The sequence below is a fragment of the Ascaphus truei genome, chromosome 18 (assembly GCF_040206685.1).
Source record: "Ascaphus truei isolate aAscTru1 chromosome 18, aAscTru1.hap1, whole genome shotgun sequence".
In the NCBI taxonomy this organism is placed as follows: domain Eukaryota; kingdom Metazoa; phylum Chordata; class Amphibia; order Anura; family Ascaphidae; genus Ascaphus; species Ascaphus truei.
In genome coordinates this window covers 18,785,214-18,802,395 of record NC_134500.1, presented here as the reverse complement: position 1 = coordinate 18,802,395, position 17,182 = coordinate 18,785,214, and the positions used below count along the sequence as shown (strand labels likewise).

General features: G+C 45.8%; 1 protein-coding gene across 7 annotated transcripts in view; it reads left to right on the top strand.

Annotated features, from left to right (window-relative positions):
- Positions 1-13,444: 13,444 nt before the first annotated feature.
- The window catches only part of ZNF280D (zinc finger protein 280D), a 40,140-nt gene continuing 36,402 nt past the window's right edge, over positions 13,445-17,182 (top strand). For 6 of the 7 annotated variants that reach the window (XM_075575766.1, XM_075575765.1, XM_075575763.1 and 3 more), the window contains exon 1: positions 13,445-13,597. The gene's annotated coding sequence lies outside the window, so the exon portion shown is untranslated. Of the gene's footprint in view, positions 13,723-17,182 lie in introns of all 7 variants that reach the window. The other variant, XM_075575768.1, reaches the window with a different exon arrangement.

The following is a 17,182-nucleotide window of genomic DNA, read 5'->3' as shown; positions in this document are numbered from 1 at the left end:
ACACACACACACACACACACACACACACACACACACACACACATAAAATATATATACATACACACACACACACACACAGACACGATATTGCGTCTGTCTGAACAACTGTCGTATCTAATTATGCAAAAATAATTGGTGCCAGTAGGCACTGCTCTCTACCTAGAAGATCATGAGAAGCATAATAAAACCTTGCCCCAAAGAGAGTGCATACTAATTTTAGCACCTCTATTCTGTTTGTATGCACTGAATTAATATGCATATCAGAGTCTCCGGTTTGTACTAGGATGAGAAGGTTACTTGAGCAAAGTCACAAGCAGCTGGAAGTCAAAATGTCAGATTTTTTTTAGTATCAGTAGTATGAATTTTAGGATGGTTAGCATATTAACCACCTATATATCATAGAAAACATCTACTTTGGGGGTAACAATTGACAGCAGTCTCTCTGGACATAACCAATATATAGGGTGACAAGATGTCCCGGTACAGCGCGACAGTCCTGGTTTTTTGGACTTTGCCACGAGTCCCGACTTTTTCCTTTCTTTTTTTTTTTCAGCGCTTGCCGGTCGAGCCTACAAGATCAGCGCTTGACGACCAATTGTGCACATCTGCGGCCGGCAAGCACCAATCGTGCATTCATGACCGGCAGGCGCCCATTGCGTATGCGCGGTCGGCAAATTGCCAGCCGCTCGTGTGTATGTGCGATGGGCGCTCGCTGTTCGCTCATGCACGAAATTTGTCCCGGGGAAAATATGGTCACCCTACCAATATACCAGCCACTGTGGGCAGGCTTTTGCTATCTGGAGAAGAAACATTGCGCGGGTTTATGTTCCAGATCTGCAAATGTTCGGTATTCTTAAGGGTACTAGATAGCCATGTGCTTCGCAAACATTTTATTGCACACTTCTCTCACATTTTCAGTTTTTGCAAAACGTTCGACAATCTCACCTGAAAATGGCAGCATGTAACAATGGGTCATGTGACCAAAAAAAGCTCTGTTTTTCACAGCACTTTTTTTTTTTATCATATTGTTTTTTTATATGTCATATACAAAAACCATATGCACATTACAAAACTTCAACACAAATTCAAAATCATATCTTATACTTAAATGATATAAATCATATAAAGACACTCACACAACTTGATACATCTAATTAACATATAGAGAGGAAATTATAAATTACAAAATGATGTTTTCTCATATTCCTGAATTATGTTCCTTTTTTCATACATTACTTAGTAACTGTTTCTGTTTGCAGCCATGTGTTTCACCTATTCCCCTCTTAACGGTCTTTCCAAACACCAGGTTGTGTGTTCGAATTCCTTCCTCAGTCTCTTTGTCTCTCTGTGGCAGCATTTCAATAAACGGATCCCACCTTTGGAAAACACTTTTCAGCAATTTGTTCTTTATTGCTTTCCGTCTCCATTCCATCCAGGATTCCACTGCACTTCTGATGAATAAGGAACCCTTGCAATTTAATTCTTGGACATCTTCTCTTTTCTCTTCACACGCCCTCTCAAGGTGACCTTATAGCATCTCTTGGGTTGAAAAATCCCCTCTATGCTGAAGACACAAATTTACCTTTCAACCCCTGACCTTACACCTGCTGTAGAGACCAAAGTCTCTGATTGTTTCTCCGCTATATCATCCTGGATGGCCCTCCGCCGACTCAAACTTAAGATGTCCAAGACGGAGCTCTTCATACTTCCTCCCAAGCCTGGCCCTACTGCCCCCTTCTACATTACGGTTGGCAGTACTATCATACAATTTCTTCAAATAGGGGTGCGGGGGACAGCACCATAGGAGAGAAAACACAGAAAAAGCACCATAGAGCAGTAACGTCTCAGACTGAATGTTGAAGTGTCTAATAAATCGCCGAATTTTGTACTCACATTTAGGCAAACATTTCAAGCAAATACGTGGCAAACTGGTAAATTAAAGTTAAGGTGGGTGCAGTAATTCTCAGAGAATAGAAGAAAAAGAGGCACAATAGTGTAGATTGTATAAAAACAGAATGCGCCTGTGACAGGGTAAACAAAAGCCACCAGTTATATGCCTGGAAAACCTATGTCTAGTCTGCAGTGCAGCAGTGACTAGGTTAACTTCAGCTGGGAACCTCAGGACAATTAGTTGGATCCCAGCTGCCTAATCAAGGTGTGTTAAAACCCAGTCTGTAAACACATGGAGGCTGTCGGTTGAGGAGAGAGGAGTAAGCTGCTGAGAGATTTCCTGATACAAGGTCTGATTAGAAAAGTAGATAGATTGTGAACTGTCTGTGCCCTGCATGGAAAAAGGGCAACTGCCATATACACTGTCTGCTAAAGAGAAACTGTTTTTGTCTGTCTGCTGAAGAAAAGCTATTTTTGTTTTGTGTGCTGTACATTTTGCAAGGCTAAATAAATAAGCCTTGTCAAGAAATCCGCGTGTGTAGTTGCATGTACCCTGCAACAGCGCCCTTACAGAAAAATCATTCTTTATAGCATTAAAACAATGGGTAAGTCAGGAACTCTCAGGTTAGTGGTGAGTTAGATCTCATCACCTCTGTGTGCTGCTGTGGGCTGTAATGCACCATCCGGGGTGTGTCTTCTGGTTATGGCCATCATGTAAAGCGTAGCTCACCACAAACGAAGCGCGACCCCGGTGCTGAGGTAGGGAATTGTATAACGCCAACCCAAGAGCGCGCCTAGAGTGTAGGATGGTCGTGCAAGCCGGGTCAGGAGTAGAGAGTGTAGAATAGTAGAAAGTACTTGCCGGGTCTGGAGTGGAGAGTAGCGGATCGTTGGGGTACTAGCCGAGGTCAGGACTGGGATGGCAGTCGTAGTGAGGATAGCCGAGATCAGGATTGGAGAATTAAGAGTAGTCGTACGTAAGACGGGTCAGGAGAGGAGAGGTGCGGGGGTCCAATGAACTTAGCAGGGTCGGCAGCAACAGGAACAAGGCAGGAATCTCAAGGTACAAGGCAGAATGCAGCAAGGCACGGCGTCACACACAAGGTTATGCTCAGCAATGAGTGTCCGGGCTAAGCAAATATTTATGGGACTCCCCTCCAAATGGTATGCCGTGGTGGAGCAATGGAACGAGATTTTGATAGGCTGCTGGGTCACACAGGTGCGCCCTATTGTGCAGCCTGATTGGGTTCAGAGGCGGGGTTATGTCCTGTGTGCGTCACCGATGTGGAAGGCTGGCGACTCGGTCGCATGTTGCTCGCGCACTGCGCATGTCCATCCGCCGAACGCGCCTTAAGTCTGGAGGCGGGTCCAAGGGTGCACTGACCCGCGCGCATCATCAGTGACAGAGACTAGTGCGCGCATCACGCCCACGCCATGTATGCTCGTCACTAGAGCAGGGCGGAGACTGGGGATAAACCCGGAGGGGAGGCTGGCCGAACGAGCCCGCCGCACGTTAGTGCAGGGGTGGAGACTGAGGGCGGAACCTGCGGGAGGGCAGACCGATCGCGCGCGCAGCTGGACCATCACGACATCGCGCATTCTGGGTGCCTGACATGGTTAAAGGTTTTAGGTGAGGAGATGGTTTCCAGCCACCAGGATGGCGAATCCTCACACATCCGGTGACTCTCTTCCGGTAATGGCCATCCGGAAATAAATGGAGATGTGATAACAGTCCTTTCCAATCTCTCTCTCTCAGGTATGACGACAACGCATTTCGCTGTGGTTACAGCTTCCTCAATCCCTTTTGTAGTTAAGCCGTTTTTTTAAAAAATTTGAATTTTAAATAAAAAAAAAAAAAACTGTTTATCAGTGTTAATGAAAAGAATAGACACATTTTAATTAGGTGTTTACCAATGAACTTTATTTTTACAAGAGGTAGAACTTGGTAGGATATTATTCAGATTTTTCGGTCTTAACTGTATGTGCAAGATGATCAGTCGTGGTGTTTTTTGGTTAAAACCAAAAACCAGAAATCCCTCATTTATAAAATGGCTAGAAAGTTTCCAAGTTCACCAAACCAATATTCAACATCTGGTGCCACTTACCCACAGGAATGTATGAATGAAAATCTACCTCTGATCGTCTTCCCTACTCCTTGTTTATAATTTGTTCCCACACAGAAAATGGAGCAAAACTGGCAATTCTTGTTGCTGAAGTATGGATGGTCCTTAGATGTTCAGTCTAGCAATGAAACTGAGATGAGACAAAAAAAACATCAACTTGAAAAAGTGTCATTAGAAATCTATAGGAACTTATTCACTGCCTTTATTTTTAACATGGAATTGAAGCAGTTGGTTTCCAAAGCTGAACCCCATTAATTCCCGCTCTGCCGGGGACTCCTTGCTTCCAGAGATACTTTCCTCCATAGGGGGTGCCGGTATTCGTTTTGCTTGGCTACCAGGGATCATGTAATGACCGCTTTTCAAAGCTCCCGCGCCCTGCAGGCCAATAGGAAGCCGTGACATCATCCAGTGAGGCTTCCTATTGGCCCATGTGATGCGGGAGCTTAAAAAAAAAGCAAAGAGATACCGGCGCGCCCTAATGAGCTAAGTATCTCTGGAAGCAGGGTCAACGGAGATAAATGGGGTTCAGCTCTGGAGACCACTGCTTCAATTCTATGTTTATTTAAAAAAAATGATATATATATATTTTTTAATAACTAAAAAAATCATTGTTGAATTACTCCTTGAACACTATCCCTAATAATAAAACATGGAGCTTTTGCATAGCAAGCTAAAAAGAAGTGAACGGAAGACAATTGGCCAGTATTGTTTCATTATTTGACGGTTTAAAAATAATGTACTTGGTTACAAGACAAACTAAAAGGTCAAATGTGATAAAAGAATGAGGGGCATTGGGTTTTCTTAAATACATTAGAGTAATCCAAGCTCCTTCCTTCCTTCCTTTTTTTTTATGCCCAGGCTTGAAGCAGGGGATCTCCAGAGCTGACCCCCATTAATTTCAGCTACGGGTAACCCCTGCTTCTGGACATACTTCCCTCCATAATAGGCGCTGGTAGCCGCTCAGGTTGAGCTAGCGGTGCAGTAAAGTTTAAAAAATGTGCCAAGGGCATATCTGTCAAACACGCGGGCAGCCCAAGCAACCTTGCAATGCGGCACAGAGGGAGAGTGGGACAGAGAGGAGAAGGGGAGAGACAGAGGGGACAGGGACGGACAGGGGATGGGGTGAGGAAAACGGAGCAGGGAGGGGAGGGACAGAGGAGATGGGGGGTGGGAAAGACAGAGAGGGGACATGGGAAGAGAGTGGACAGGTGGGGGGCGAGATGGATTGAGAGTGGACGGGGGAGAGGGATTGAGAGTGGACGGGTGGGTAGAGATTGAGAGTGGATGGGGAAAGGGAAGAAGTGCACCTATAGGTTATAGTAACTGTTTTCCTGCCACTATTGCTCTGATGCTGTGGCCTAGGCTTAACCACACATTTAATATGGATCTACAAACTCCCTACAATCTCAATATATTTTCAATGATCTGTTCTTATAAACCCACTGGGTAGTTGCATCCTCATAACCTTGCACCTTGTGTATTAAATGTACAATGCCCTATGTATCCACTACAGGTCACCTAATATTATGCCAATTTTCTTTTCACTCCTGCCACAATCATTTTAGAAATGGTTAATTTCGAATTATGAAGACCCGGACAACTAATCCCTAAATGCCGACATTTGAATTTCTTTTAGCGGACAGGTGTATACCCCAATTACAGGGAGCTGGTAGTAAGGGTGCTGCAGCCCCGCCTGGGTTTTGTAAGGTCCGGGGGAACACCTCTCCCTAAGGGGGTTCCTCCCGCTACCTTACTTACCCGACACGCTCAGGCTCTGCGTTCTCGCCGCCGCGAGCAACATCCCGCGGTGGTTGAAGAGCGCGCACATGCGCGCGCAGGACCACGCACCTTTACGTCCTCCTGCAGGAGGAGCTCCTGCCCCCAGCTCAGGCCGCGCATACCTCTCCCGCGCGGCGCACACGCCTGATGCGCGTGCACCGCCCACAAGCCTCGTGGCAGGCTATCAACTGTAGCAATCTTTTCTCCACCAATCCCTATCTTCCTTGGAGCCGCTCCCCCGTCACTCCCCCTCTTCCTATTGGTCCTTCCTCCTATTTATACCTTGCTCAGCCATTCCTTCTTTGGCTGAGCATAGCTTTTTGTGACCTGTGTTACCCACGGTCGTGCCTGCCTTAGTTCCTGTCTCTTTGTCTTCCCTAGTGATTCCCGTGTACCAAACCGGCTTGGCTGTGGATCCGCTCTGGACTTCGACCCTTGGCTTACTGTCTGACCTCCCGAACTCTCCGACCCTTTACCCCGGCTTACGGATTCCGACCTGCCCCCGGCTCTGGACCCCAGGCTCTCGGTACCAACTATTCTGCTGGAACTTACATCCGGCGAGTATCTCATCTTATACTCCCGCACAGCTCCGGACGCCTACCATCCACTTTCCAGGCGTGTCCCCGTAGCTGTGGGTGCAAGTGTTACCCTTCTCACCTCAGTTTCGGGGTCCCTCCTTGTCCATGGTGAGCACAGCGTGACATTATGCTCAGCCCCACGGACATGGACCCCGAAGAGGTTGAGCAACCAAGCCCCATGGAGCGACTTCTCAAGGTAGAGGCGCAGCTTGCCTCCATGACGCAGGAGCTCTCAAGAATCTCCTTGTTGCAGCATTCCCCGGGCCCCTCTACCATGGCAGCTGCGGCGTTTTCCTCTCCAGGTCTCCCCGTGGCTTTGGATCCTCGTCTCCCGACTCCAAACCGCTATGCAGGGGACCCCCACGAGTGCAGAGGGTTTCTCAATCAGTGCGAGATTCAATTTGAGTTATCCCCATCGCGCTTTCCTACTGCACTCTCCAGGGTGGCTTATATCATCTCTCTCTTGAGCGGAAAGGCCCTAGCCTGGGCATCCCCCATCTGGGAACGGGAGACTGCCATTACACGCGACTATCCTCGCTTTCTTCGAGAATTTAGGCAAGTATTTGATACGCCTGGTCGCCAGATTATGGCAGATTCCTCTATGTTTCATATTTCCCAGGGTACTCGTCCTGTCGCCGAGTATGCTTTGGACTTCCGGACCATTGCGGCTGAGACCTCCTGGAACTATGACTCACTTTCCGGAGCCTTTTGGCAGGGTCTGTCTGATGCCATCAAGGACCAGCTGGCCACTCTGGAGAGACCTACCAGATTGGAGGATCTCATCGCGGTCTGTATCCGCGTGGACCAGCTGTTACGAGAGAGAAGACTAGAACGCGCTCTTCCGCGTACCACCCCCCCCCCTCGGTCTACCAGCCGCAGTCTCGTCCCCTATGTTCCCCAGCCTATGGATGAGCCCGAACCGATGCAGCTCGGAAGTCATCGGCTATCCACGTCTGGGAGACAGCGCTGACGAGATGGCGGACTGTGTCATTACTGCGGTCATCCCGGTCATCTGCTGGCTGGGAAACGCCAAAACCCAATAAGGTATGAGAGGGTATCGTTGGGTGTAATCTCTTTCTCTTTTCCTTCTCCTAAAAGACTTCCCACTCGTATAATGCTGTCCATCTTTCTGGCCTGGAATAAATCCCAGGTTCCCGCCTCCGCATTCATAGATTCCGGGTCTCAGGGAAACTTTATTGATCAGAGCTTTGCCTATAGGAACAAGATCCCCTTTCAATCTAAAGCTGTTCCAGTTGGTCTGGAGGCCATAGACGGGCGTCCACTCCAACCAGCTTTTATTTCCCTGGAGACTTGTTCCCTGTCCCTCTCCACGGAGGACGGTCACCAAGAGAAGATTATCGTGGACGTGATCCACACTCCATCGGTAGAGGTGATTCTGGGACTCCCCTGGTTGCAACTGCACAACCCACAACTGGATTGGGTTAATAAAGAACCCATACGATGGAGCCCCCAGTGCCTCAAGACCTGTCTTCATCCCAAACAGATGATAGCCGGAGTAGATTTACCCGCGGAGTACAAAACTTCCCTCCCAACAGTCTACTGGGACCAGGCGGACGTATTCGATAAGGTGCGTTCCGAAGTGTTACCCCCCCATAGAGACTTTGACTGTCCTATTGACCTTCTTCCCGGTGCCACCCTACCCAAGAGCCGTTCTTACCCTCTGTCCATACCCGAGACCAAGGCCATGGCCGAGTATATCCAGGATAACTTGAAGAAGGGGTTCATCCGGAATTCATCATCTCCAGCTGGAGCTGGATTCTTCTTTGTCAAGAAAAAAGATGGCTCCTTGCGCCCTTGTATTGACTACAGAGGTCTCAATAAAATTACGATCAAGAACCGTTGTCCCCTACCACTCATATCCGAACTCTTCAATCGTCTACAGGGCGCAACAATTTTTTCCAAACTTGATCTCCGCGGAGCCTATAATCTTGTCCGCATTCGTCAGGGTGATGAGTGGAAGACCGCCTTCAACACCCGGGATGGGCATTATGAATACCTAGTCATGCCTTTCGGCCTGTGCAATGCCCCGGAGGTCTTCCAGGAGTTTGTCAATGAGTGTGACGATGGAGAGGATTTGGCCCGGGATTAAAGGGGTTATACCCCAATTGGCCACCCTCTACCCTCACCTGGGAAGCAAGGGGTTAACGGGACTGAGGTCCAGTAATGTGTTTTTACCTCGCTTCAATATCCAAATGCTTATTCCACTGTAAAAATGTATTGTTTCTGGGCCAGTGTCTGCACCACACACACTGGGGCTTAAGGGGTTAATGAGCTGCCGTTTAGGAAAATACATTAGGATGCGTGATATCTTTTCAGAAATATCTGGGCTTCAAAGGGCTTGATTGAAGTTGGGTGTGAAAAAGTACAGATTGGGGTTTTGGTGCACAGTATGTTAATACCTGTTTCCAGGAAGCTGGAGTGGGTTGTGAGCGTTATAACTCACCCTTACAAACGCCTCTGATTTAGGAGGTCTGGGGCATTGGGTGTGAAATCTAACACCAGGTGACAAATATCCACTACCCAGGGGTCCCTGCTTCAAAGGATGAATTGATGGGGGCCAGGGGTGCAGTTACCCAAGGAGAGATCAGAATGAGTGACCTTATTAAATATAAGAATATTATGAGATGTCCTCGGCTGAACATGCTAAGAGTTACATATGTGTATTCGTGGGACCAAGCCCCAACTAACGAATACAGACACCTGAGGTTTAACAGATACTAAGAGCCAGATATTAATATCTCTCTTAATTTTAGTACTACACAGTAATATTTAGTCTCATTGGGAGCGTCATGCGTGACGGAATGTATTAATATGTCTCGCGTGCCAGTAAGTATTACTAAACTGAAGTTATGAAGTTATTTAGTGTATATGGAATTTTGGTTCTGTTCTGGAAACTGCAGACTCCATCAGTTATGGTAATAAGCAGGAAGAACATCCTGCCAGGATTTACAAAGCCCGGTGATCAAAGGCTAATTGCCTAATTGTTTATGCTAGGCCCAGGAACCAAGGAACTGACTGTTTTTTAAGTGTGATACTTAACACTAACAATGGAAGTCAAAAATCTGCTTCAAAAAGCTTCAAAAGGATTTTTTTCTAGACAGCGCGGCATCTTGAGTGTAAGAGAAGGGTTAAAATGGTATATAAGCCAGTGTCACCCCTTACTCATTGTCCTTCATGTGTCTTCATGACCTGCCTGTCTTGCTGGGATGTCAACTGAATTATGGAAGAAATGGCCATCCTGTATCCTGATGGCCTTCTTGTCCTAAACTTTAAGTGTCCATATTTTGCCTGTTATTTATATATCTTGTGTGTTCACCTTTATCAAGGAATAAATGATATTTTATCATATCTAAGTCTCGTCCCAGTTCAACCCAGTTATATATTTTTTGGTGTAAATTACAACCTGTCATAAGCTATCGTGATAATGAGATCTTCCGCGATCTCCTCGACAGCTTCGTCATCGTATACCTTGATGACATCCTCATTTTTTCTAAATCCCTCCCTGACCATATCCAGCACACCAAATTAGTCCTGTCCCGTCTTCGAGAGAACCATCTCTACGCTAAGCTGGAGAAATATTCTTTTCATCTTTCTTCCATTCCTTTTCTTGGATACATAATTTCTAGCACTGGCTTCTCTATGGATCCAACCAAACTTAAAGCTGTCTTAGAATGGCCACAACCCACTTCCCTGAAAGCCATACAGCGGTTCTTGGGATTTACAAACTACTATCGTAAATTCATCAAGAATTTTTCTTCTACCGTAGCTCCCATTACTGCCCTTACCAAAAAAGGAGCTAACACAGCAGCTTGGTCTCCTGCAGCTCTCCAAGCTTTCGATTCCCTCAAAAAATCTTTTGCTTCCGCTCCTATTTTGCGTCATCCTGACCCCAGGCTTCCTTTTACCTTGGAGGCAGACGCATCCGACTTCGGTGCTGGCGCCATTCTCTCTCAGAGACAGTCTCCACAGGCCAAACTTCACCCCTGCGGATTTTTTTCAAAAAAAATTTCTTCGGCAGAACGGAACTACGATGTCGGAAACAGAGAACTCCTGGCCATTAAACTCGCCCTTCAGGAGGGAACGGAGACCCCCATTTCAATTTTTACTGATCATAAAAATTTACTTTACATTGAGAGTGCACGACGCCTTGGGGCACGTCAAGCTCGATGGTCTCTTTTCTTTCGAGATTCAATTATCTCATATCTTACATTCCCGGCTCTAAAAATCAAAAGGCAGACGCACTCTCACATCAATTCCTGTTCGAGGACAATTCCGAGGTTATCTCCGAAACAATCTTACCCTCCAAATATATAATTTCGGCCAACTCTTTCGATATCCTGGATCAGGTCATGGCAGCACAGTCCAACCTTCCGAGTGGTCTTAAGGTGCCGGTCGGCCGTCTGTATGCAGCTCCATGCTTCCTAAAGAAGATTCTTGAGTGGGGTCATTCTTCTAGGTCAGTCGGTCATCCAGGCATTAGCAGAACTTCTGACCTTATTGGTCGTACCTTTTGGTGGCCAACGATGTTGCAGGACATTTCGGAGTACGTAAGAACCTGTCCAATCTGCGCCCAGGTTAAAACCGTTCGTAAAAAGCCGTACGGCCCCTGCCTATACCAGAACGCCCCTGGAGTCATCTGTCCATGGACTTTGTGGTGGAACTTCCAACCTCTAAGGGGATGAACACCATCTTAGTTATCGTGGATCGTTTTTCCAAACAAGCCCATTTCATCTCTCTCAAAGGGCTACCCAATTCCGCCACTCTGGCAGACGTTTTTGTTAGGGAAATATTCCGCATCCATGGAGTTTCTCTTTCCATCGTATCCGATCGAGGTACGCAATTTGTCTCAAAATTTTGGCGGGCCTTCGCTCGCAGGATGGATATCACCCTCCATTTTTCTTCCGGGTATCACCCCCAAACTAATGGGCAAACCGAGAGAACAAACCAGACATGCTTTATCGCGGACAGCCAGGACAATTGGGTAGATTTACTTCCATGCGCAGAGTTCTCCCACAATTCTTTAAAGAACAGCTCCACGCGGAAATCCCCTTTTTTCATTAATTATGGTTTCCATCCGGGTCAGCTTCCCATCACCTCAGTTCCTTCCGGAGTTCCAGCGGCAGATGAACGAATCAAGGACCTACAGGAATCCTGGAAAAAGATCCAAGAGGCTTTGGGAGAGGCAACCCGTAGACAAAAGGCACAGGCATATCTTCCCCGCCGATAGGCACCAGTCTTCAAGTCAGGAGATAAAGTCTGGCTCTCCTCCAAAAACATTAGACTGAAGACTCCTAGCCACAAACTGGCCCCCAGGTACTTGGGCCCATTCTCAGTAGTGGAACAGATTAATCCTGTGGCATATCGTCTAGAACTTCCTCCATCCATGAGAATACCCTCCGTGTTCCACGTGTCACTGCTAAAACCTGTGTTCCAGAGTCCGCGGTTCCACAGGATACCGATCGGTCCTAAACCGGTCATAGTTCAGGGGCAGGAGGAGTTTGAGGTTCAGTCTATTCTGGATTCCAGGAAGACGAGGGGTTCGGTGCAGTACCTGGTTCACTGGAAGGGCTTTGGTCCAGAGGAGAGATCTTGGGTACCCTACCACCAAATACACGCTCCCAGACTGCTGCGACTCTTTCACTCTAGGTTTCCCCAAAGGCCATATTGGAGTCGTCCTGAGGCCGCTCCTCAAGGGGGGGGGGGTACTGTAAGGTCCGGGGGAACACCTCTCCCTAAGGGGGTTCCTCCCGCGACCTTACTTACCCGACACGCTCAGGCTCTGCGTTCTCGCTGCCGCAAGCAACATCCGCCTTACCCTTCTCTGATTCCCGCGGTGGTTGAAGAGCGTGCGCATGCTCCTGACGAAGTTGACCGAGATCAGCGAAACGCGTAGAGCCTGCAAGTGTGAGCTGTGAGATCAAGCCGAGAGGATCAGCTGCTGTACACGTTCCCTTCCCCGTGAATCCTGAAGCGGTGAGGACACCAGCGGATGTGACGTAAGATGCTATCCAAAGTCGTCAAGCTGCGGGAGAAACTCAAGACAGACGGCTTCTAATTATACCTCTATGGCACGAGATCATCTCAAGCTAACCTTCTAATTTGATGTGCCTGTTTTTAATGTATGCCATATTCACCACGACTGAATACCTACCAGAGAAGCTGTTGTTAAGCCTCCTGATATTGTTGGTTTATATCTTACGTCCTGTAAGTAGGTTCTTCATACGAGCCAAGATTTGTTCCTTTTCATTATCCATTTGTGTGGCAGAAGTGCACTAGATATTTTTCCTTCTTTTCTTGGGGTGTTCCTGATATATATGCTCCCTCTGAATCCTGGACGTGTCTACTTGCATTAGGGGATCCATTACAATTCCCATCGGAGGTTGAGACTTTATTTTATCACCTTATACCAGAATTAATTATTTCATATTTGAGCACCTTTAGTTATCTATCATTAAGATTATATCACATATTGTTTTAGCACTGTGTTCTAAAGCACCTATCTAAATCACCTGGGTTTACTAACTTATGTATATGTACATCATTTATACAGTACCATCAAGGCACATACCACTTTACAGCAGTAATACGCGTGACATTATACCAGATCATTGGAATAAGCGCTTCAGAAAAAGCAATAGGAAAAGGAATCCCTGCCCCAAAGAGCTCACAATCTACGTGGTAAGTGGGGAGAATTTACAGACTGAAGCAGCGTGTTCTGGTAACTGCATCGAGCCAATGTCTGTGCATATGAAATGTATACTTTCTGCAAACCTGCTCAAAGTGCATTAAGAAAAAAAAAAAAAAAAACATTTTTTATCATATATATTTATTAAAAAAAATCCTCTTTCCCGCCCAATGTCTCACAGATACCCCGACATCTTTCCCCCCAACTTCCCTCAGCTCAGCTCTGTCTGCTGGACTTGCACCAGTCTCTCCCCCTTCATCCCATCCAACCCCTGCGACCCCCTCACTGCTACCTCACACACGGGAGGCTTTAGCACATGCTGAACCCTCTCCTCCCTCCCCCCAACACGGCCCACGAACCCGCCTTGTCCGACCCAACACACACACACAGAAATTACCCAGCATCCTCCGCCGCCGCCATCACCACAGCGCGAGTTCAAGCGCACTCCCTGTCAGGAGCCCCGGCGGTGCGCTGGGAAAGCGCGTTATCCCATTCCCACCCCCCCAATATACAAGCACACGGTAAGCTCGGTTTTCCCTTTCCCCGCGGGCCTCCTGCTACACCCTCTCCCCCCCCCCCCAGGCGGGAGGATATCGCGGAGGTGAGATGGCTCACCGACCCTCGTCTGTGGCGGACGCCATCTTGGGTTAGTTGTGTGTGACTGAGTGGAATTACTTGTATTTCTTTGCCTACACACAGGGGAGGGGGAAGGGAACCCTGTTAAGCGTCACAAGGACGGGTTTCCTGTCATTAAGTCGACGGCTGCGGTGTTGCGGCCCCCGCAACCTTCCTGGGGGGTGTCAATGTGGCGGCCGTACAGGAGGAGGATCAATGGCAGCCTCACCACTTCACACAATGGTTCCCCCCCCCCCCCCATCCTTCTTTCTGTAGTCATCACACTCTACCTGCGCCTTTTGTTCGGCTGCGCTCGTTAAGATAGTGTGTGTGTGCTGTGGGGGGTGAGTGATGCCAACAAAATAAATAAGTACACAAAAAATAAGATGCATCTGACGCTGCAAACCTGCCTCCCATCTTCACCAATCCTGTGCTGGCGGGCACACAGGGGGCAGTGAGGGAGATCATGGCACCTACCTATGGCACAGCATGCTGAATAAAGTGCTGAGAGTTTATATGCTACGTCTCCATGTAGAGCCCATTTTTTGGAACTGGCTATAAATTGCTAACGTTGGTTACCAACTGTTGCCAATTGATGCCTGTGGAGATTTTTTTTTCTTTCTATTTTATTTTTTTAGCACGTGTGTGTGTGTTTATAAATTTGAGTAAACTATCACAGTATTGTTATCACTGTTGGAGTTAGAATCTAATATTTTGTTTCATAATATTGGTAACCTGTCATTTATTATAGTAATACAGTACTGGTTATAGTTCCACTCTAGTAATCAATAAGTTAGCGCTGATATGTTACCCCTTTTATATTAGCACTCTCAATGATTACATATATATATATATTTCGAATCACTTTTTCCTTGAATAATGCGTTACCAGAGATCATGTAATATCATTAAAAAATATTAATATATTTGCATCAGTGTGTGTGTGTATATGTATATGGTTATATATTATACTTTACTATATACACACACGTATTCAGACTTTATTTTGCCTCAGTTGTGAACAACGATTCTCTGCTATAAATAGTGAGTTATTTCTAATGTGGAAGTTTTGGAAAATGTTCACAGAAGACATCCTTGCATTACATAGCTCAGCAGGATATTGACCATAGCTCAATAACAAAAATGTGTGGTTAGAAGGCTCACCCGTTACTTTAACTATGTTAATAATATTTGAAGCATGCCTAATAAAACATGTCTCAACCTGCTACAGACCTCCGCATCTTAAGAGCAAACCCCTGATCCTGTCTATTTAGTCTCCAAAAATACCAACAAGCAAGGTGGTGAACTTTTGTTTTCTAGCTGAACATTTTATACAATAAAAAAATCTCAAGAATACATTTTTTTCTACTTGACTGCTTTTGCATTTGCAAATGTTTCCAAAAATTTGATAGCATTTTTGTTGTTTTTGAAGCCGGACAAGCATATATTTACAGTGCTACTCCAATGTTTATCAAAACACATGTACTGTCTAGTCATGCCTGAAAAAGAGAAGAAGGGTAATATGGCATTTTAAAGTACCTTGAATGAATAAGATTAATATGATGGCTGAGCCTTTTTGAACTTCATTTCAATAAAATGCTTGAGCTTTTTTTTTAACATCAGAAGCATACTTTGCATACTATTCATAAAACGTGTTTGCTCTTACTCATCAAATAGACATTCAAATAATTTGTGACTTGCATGGTATTACCCCAGGTCATGTTTTCTCTACCGGAACTATTACAACTGTCACACCTTGATTTTCCGGTCTGATAAAAACAATGGTGTTTCAATTTATAACATTTGCCTTTGAAGGCTACACTGGCCTTGTTTTTTTTTTTTTTAGTTGAAGACCTTCGCTAGTGTGTGTGTGTGTGTGTGTGTGTGTGTGTGTGTGTGTGTGTGTGTGTGTGTGTGTCCGTCCTTTCTGTGTTGGCTTATGATCCACAACTTGGCCCTAGAGGTACCGTTACCAATTAATAATATCATGTGTCAATATGAAACAATACTGGGTATGACTCCAAACCACCAATAATACTGTTATTTAGATGAGATGCTTAAAAATGGTTTGTGTGAAACTCTCAAAAATGTTTAAAAGCTAAGCCTTGCTGTGCCCCTTATTCCCTTTAAGTTAGGGTTCTTCAACTGGCGTCCCCCGCATGCCAAATGTGGCTGTGAAGGGTATTGGAGTTGTCCTTGCACTGCCAGCACATTGAAATGTACTTAATTTAAGCTAAAGTGATGTGTAGGTGTTGTAAATGCTTGCAAAACGTTGAAGTATAATTTTTAAGTATTTAAATGTATCCAAAATGACATTACAATACTCTTGTAGCTCTTCTATTTTTATTTTTTTTATCTGGCCCCTTTTGGACTAGTTGAAGAGCTTCGGTCTAAAACAGGGGTGCACAAACGGGGGGGAGGGTCTGGAAATTTGCCTGTGGTGGCGCGGGCGGTTGCAGAGGTCCCACGCTCTTCCCCCAGGCATTTAAATTAAATGCTGGGGGATCGCGTGAGGCCTCTGCAACAATAACATTTACTGGGATTCAGACACTGTGACGCGTCTCCATTGCAACCCAGGTTCATGTGACCTCACAGGCGTCAAGTGACGTTGCGGGGTCACGTGACCCCGGAGCGTCATTTGACGCAGCTGCCAGGTAGGAGGAAGGAGCAGGCAGACGGGGGCGCTTCAGGAAAAGTGAGGCAAGACTCCTCTAGTTAGTATTGCAAGTTGAGGGCAGTGCACAAAATAAACATCTTTGTCCTAAAAGATGTGTTGCCATTCTTGGTTGGTCGTATATAGCCCAATTATTAATGTTCTACAATAATGACCTCGGTCTTCTACAATAATGCAAAATTCTGTGTTAGGACGTTCTCTCTGAAATACATGCAATGCCCCATTTAAGCATGGTGGTAATGTTCCATTGTCAATTATCTCATTAGAATGGGCCTCCCCCAAGTTTTCGGGTTGTTTGTAGTTAGAAAAGTGCACATTTTGAAAGTTCAGAGTACTGAAAGTGCTGAACATATACACCAAGCCACAGTGACTTCCTCATGATCCAGCATCACAGTACCTGAACCCATAGCTGTAGGGATCACCTGCTTTACAGTCTTGATGCTAGAAAGACCACAACATTAGCAGACAGTGCACCTGTCTCCCTCTAGTTTTTATTGATTTTTGTACTTATCATATTTTCTTTGTTTTTCTATACTTGACTTTTGAGACGTGAAAATAGTTAGAGATGTCAAAGTGAATTGATTTTGAGGTTATTAATAATTTTGATGCCTAGAAATATATATAATTTCAGAGTAACACAGGGAAAATACAAAAAAAAGTGCACCAGGGATCATTAAATGAAATGTATTGTATTAAAAGCAAATATAGCACTTGACAATGATTACAATTGTAGAGTTACAAATAGTTTTACTTGAAAAACATAACTGTTGTCACGGAGTGAGACTGGAGAGAAATAACTGGTATGGTTGGAAAACCAA